This window comes from Poecilia mexicana, unplaced genomic scaffold, assembly GCF_051168715.1.
Source record: "Poecilia mexicana isolate PSO_F unplaced genomic scaffold, ASM5116871v1 scaffold_15, whole genome shotgun sequence".
NCBI lineage: Eukaryota > Metazoa > Chordata > Actinopteri > Cyprinodontiformes > Poeciliidae > Poecilia > Poecilia mexicana.
The window spans coordinates 10445183-10450636 of NW_028263384.1; positions in this window are offsets into that span (position 1 = coordinate 10445183).

The following is a 5454-nucleotide window of genomic DNA, read 5'->3' on the forward strand; positions in this document are numbered from 1 at the left end:
AAAGCATGAGACAGTGTGCCTTCAGACATGTTACACCTGTCACACATTGGAGAGACAGAGGGGTAAATCTTGTGCAATCTAACCTTTGAGTAGTGTAACCGATGTGTGATTTTAAACTGAATTAACTGATGCCTGCTATTTATTGAACAAGAGCTGATTTTAGAAAGGCACCTGTTCCACAAGGGTTCAGGGATTGAACCCAGGCCTCCCTCATTTTTGTGGTGTGTGCCACCATTCAGTCACCAAATAGATGTATAATTCTTATAATGAGATGTCTTGTGTCGGGGGGGCTCCCTAGGATGTCAACAAGGCCGTGTTCAATCGGAAGAGTGTCAAAGTTCTGAATCTTTGATTTCACGTAAAGCCTGACCTGCAAATATTGAAAGAAGTGTGAATGGGGCAGATTATATTTTTCTTTCAATAGGCTGAATGATGCAACTTGTTGCCAATATACAAGTCCTTAATTGACACCAACCCCCTTTCCTTCCAGTCGTGATAAGCTTTATCCTGCCAAGGAGGCAGAAAACTGTGGCTAAAACATAACGGCGTATGTACAGATGTATTTGGTAATGCAAGGAAACTTCTGATTTGATTTAGGATTCTGACTTCATGTTTTAACACAAAGCTCAGGTTTTGGTAGGCTTCCGGCTTTTCAAGGCAGGCAAACAACATGGCTGGTAGGGAGGAATTATTCACCAGTTTGGATTCCATCTTGACCCACAAAGGAGTATCAATCGCTGGGTTGTCTGGGAACCCCTGCTGCCAGAAGGTTAGTGCTCTGATGTTGGCGGCCCAATAATAGTGTTTGAATACAGGTAGGCCCAGCCCTCCCCCCTCCCTCGGCTTCTGTAAATGTACTCTAGAAATCTTAGCATTTTTCCCATTCCATATGTAGGATTGAACGATCGAGTCCAGTTCTTTAAAGAAGGCTGCTGTAAGATATATAGGAAGATTTTGACATAAATACAAGAACCTAGGTAGGGAGATCATTTTAACTGAATTAATGCGTCCAATCATTGACAGGGACAAAGTTTTCCAGTACTCAATGTTTTGCTTTAATCCTGATATAAACTTTGCAAAATTTAGCTTAAATATAAGTTTTGGATCTTTGGGTACAGTAAGGCCTAAGTAGGTAAGATGGCTCTCAACCACTTTGAATGGGACTTTTTGTAGAAATCCTAATGGGTACGAATTGGATAGAGGCATCAATTCACTCTTTGACCAATTAATTGTATATCCAGAGATTTTACTAAAAGATGTAATCAAGCTGAGGAGGAAGGGGACAGATTTTACTGTGTCATATAAAAATAATATCACATCATCAGCGTATAAACTGATGACTGTTTCAACACCACCGGCTCGAAGGCCTTCAATATGCGGGTGCACCCTTATCGCCACAGCAAGTGGCTCCAGCACAATAGCAAAAAGCGCTGGAGACAGCGGGCAGCCCTGCTGAACTGAGCGCTGCAGGCGAAACGGAGCTGACCGATCATTATTTGTCAGGATGGAGCAAATGGGTTCTTGATATATCAGTTGTACCCAGGAGATGAAAGTCTCGCCGAAACCAAATCTGCTCAATGATTCAAACATATACGGCCATTCGACCTGGTCAAAGGCTTTATGTGCATCTAGGGCCAGAATAGAGGTATTAGTGTTTCTATGGTCAAGGTATACAGTATTAAGTAATTGTCTTACATTGAAAAAAGACAGTCTGCCAGGGATAAACCCAGTCTGGTCAGGATGGATAATGGATGCTAAGCATTTGTTCAGTCTAGCGGCCAAGCTTTTTGTGATTATCTTGCGATCAACATTTTGCAGTGCAATCGGGCGAAAGCTAGCTGGATTTGTTTTATCCCTCCCCTTTTTAAGAAAAAGAGAAATGTTAGCCTCGTAAAAAGTTTTGGGCAGTTTTCCATCTTTTTTTGAAGCAGACATCATTGTAATCAAGAGTGGTGCAAGAAGGTCACAGAATTTCTTACAGAAATCCGAGCCAAAACCGTCCGGCCCGGCAACTTTGCCAGATGGAAGGGATTTTATAGCTTCTCTGACCTCTTGAAGCGTCAAGTCAGACTCGAGGTAGTCTCTGTCCAGCTTATTCAGTTTAGGCAGCGGGAGGGATTCGAAAAAAATAGTTAAAATCGGATTGTGTTGCATTATTCTCGGACGAATACAGCGTGGCGTAGAACTCTCTAAATCTGCAATTTATGTCAGCAGGATTGGTTAAGAGTGTGCCGGTTTTTGACTTAATGCTATAGATTGACCTTGTGGCTTGGGCACCCTTCAGTTGTAGCGCTAACAGTTTACCGGGCTTATCTCCAAGCTCAAAATTCTTTTGTCGTAGTTTCCAAAGCAGATTACTAACCTAGCTGCTCATAATTCCATTATATTCATATCTGAGTTTAAGTATTTCCTTATAGTCATCGGGTGATTCAGAGATTTGGTACTTTCTTTCCAAATTAGAGAGAGTACAGATGATTTCAGACAGACATTTCTCTCTTTCTTTTTTAAGGGCTGAAGTGTAGGAGATTATTTCGCAACGCAAAACTGTCTTTAATGCTTCCCATAAGATGGAGTCTGATACATCACCATTATCGTTTATTTCTATAAAGTCCTTTAATTTAGAGGTTATGTTTTTAATAAAGTTATCATCATTGAGAAGATTTGCGTTAAGTTGCCAGGAGTAAGCCTGCCTGGGAAGGGAGATATTTAAAGACATAGCTAGGGGGCAATGATCAGAAATCAGAATGTTATGATATTTAGAATCAGCAATTTGAGAGACGAGATTGTTACTTATTAGAAAATAATCGATCCTGCTGTAAGATTTATGCACGAGAGTAAAATGAGTAATCTCTACTTGTAGGATGTTGAGCCCTCCAAATATCAACCATATTCCTAGATTTGAGAAGATTATTTAGAAGTTTGGTGGATGCCAGTTCTGATGCTGGTCGTTTAGATCTGTCGAGAAAGGGGTCAAGATAACAGTTCAAATCCCCAGCTATTATTACATTTGAACAGCCATCATCTGGAAGTAGGTCAAAAACTTTTCTTAAAAAATTAGGATCATCTGAGTTTGGCCCATATACATTGAGGAGAGTTAATGGTTTCGAGTTTATGGTGCCAGTTACCATCACGTACCTGCCCATTGGGTCACTGACGACAGACGATGTCTGAAATGGGACATTCTTTCTCAATAATATAGCCACACCACGAGCATGTGAGGTGAAAGGCGACTGGTATATTTGAGACACCCAGCTACACTTCAGTCTATGTTGTGCATCTTTTCTAATATGGGTCTCTTGTAGAAAAATAATGTCTGCAGCTAAGGACTTAAGGTGTTTAAAAACTTTTCCCCTTTTATTGCAGTACCAAGACCTTTTACATTCCATGAGATTAGTTGCAGATTTTTCCCCTCTGTCCACCCATCGCTGCGAACATCAGTCATTGTAGAAGTATATTGTCAGAGCTAGCAGTTTTGATGCCGAGTGGTACAAACGAGTAAAGCTTGTGCATCTGGGTAAAACAAAACATACAATTAACACACCCCGAACTTCCCCCTCCCCCTCCCAGCGTCTGAGGAACACGACGCAAATCTTCCCCTTTAAACGAAGCAGGAGCTGCCGGACAGATGGCGGACCGAACTCAGTCAAGTCACGGCACCTCCACCACAACAATCATTACACTGAAATTTAACTAAACAACCCGGATCTTACAAAATGCACCCGAAACGTCAACGTCTGTATGTTATTAGAAAATATAGTTCGTCAAACGAACCACAGCTTAACGGAATTAGTTCACCTTAAGACTGTGAAGAGAAAAAGCAAAAACTGGATAAATGTGCCACACATGCTCACTAGTCCTTTTCAGTTGTGCTTCCCTTCCTCCGCAGGTGAGCCGCCTCTGCCCGAGCCGGGTCGTTGAATACCTCGGGGGGATTACCATCCTGCCATTGCACCAGCAGCCGGGCTGGGTAGCGCAGCTGGAACTTGATCAAGGCTTGCATCGCATTCCGAAAGGCGCGGCGCTGGCTCATTACTTCGCTGGTGTAGTCTGGGAAAATCAAAACTTTGTTCCCCTTGTATTCCATCGGCTGCGTCCTGGCAAGGCGTAGAATTTGCTCTTTGCTCTGAAACTGATGTATCCGGGCTATGATGGTGCGTGGTTTCTCACACGCCGCAGGCTTGGGCCACAAAGAGCGGTGTGCGCGGTCAACCTTTAATGGATGCGGGAAATGTTGTTTGCCCAGTAGTTCGGGGATGAGCTTAGAGACAAACTCAGTCGGCCTACCTTCTTCTGAGTTTTCCTTGATGCCGACAATTTTGATGTTATGTCTTCGGGAGCGGGCCTCCAAGTCCAGTAACTTAGTTTGGACTAAGGAGCTCACAAAGATACAAGCTTTGTGAGCTCCTCACATTTCGTTTCAAGTTCTCCCATACACTTCTCGTGAGCCTTGGTTGCTAATTCCTGGCTAACCATGCGGTTCTGCAAGTCAGTCTGTGCGGCGAGGACAGATTGGAACTTAGCTTCAAGGTCGTCGAAGCACTCGTCCAATTTTGCAAGAATTGACGCTGACATAGTTTTACATATTTCCTGGCACATCTCGAGCAACCGGGTCTTGTCCCCTGGAGCACTGTCTCTGGGTTCGCTCTCGGTCCCGCCAGTATGGCCACTACTTACGTTAGCATTAGCCTCGTTAGCGTTAGCACCTCCAATGTACCCGTCCATAGTCTTGTTTTTCCCGGAGTTTGCAGCTTTCTTCAACGGCGACATGATGCCCGGTGGCTAGCCAAGGATGCAACGTCTAAAGTGCCAGCTTCTAGGTGCTTTTATCGTGGTATTTAGTGAATTACTTAAAGTTATGGTGGAGAGCGCAAACCAACACGTCTACATCTTACAGCTGCGCACTAGTGCCCCCCCCACTTCAGTTATTTGTTGGTGGTACATCCCATGTAGGGGCTTGTGCTCCCATGATGGTACCTCTAGCACCTCGTCCTCTGTTCCCCATTGCCTGAGACATTCGCTGAGCACATCGTCCGTTGAGGCTTTGTCCTTGATGTATTTATGGATCTTGGATGTTTCATCCTGGACAGTGGCTCTCACACTCACACTCACTAGTCCTATATATATATATATATATATATATATATATATATATATATATATATATATATATATATATATATATATATATATTGTGTATGTGTGGGTGTGTTCATACGTTGTTGGTCAAAATGGACCAGTCAACCAGTCAACTGGCTCCTCTGATTATGACCAGGCAGCAGAGAAACCTAAGAAAAGCACAGCCTGGAGACCCAGTACTTGAGAAGAAAGTTGGGATCTGTGCCAGGGGCATGGTATAGGAGGGAAAAGTGATGACAATTCTAAAGGCCCTGACCAACAGGGGGCCCTCCACAATTTATTTATTGTTCATAGAAATTAAAAAGAAAACTGGCGCCC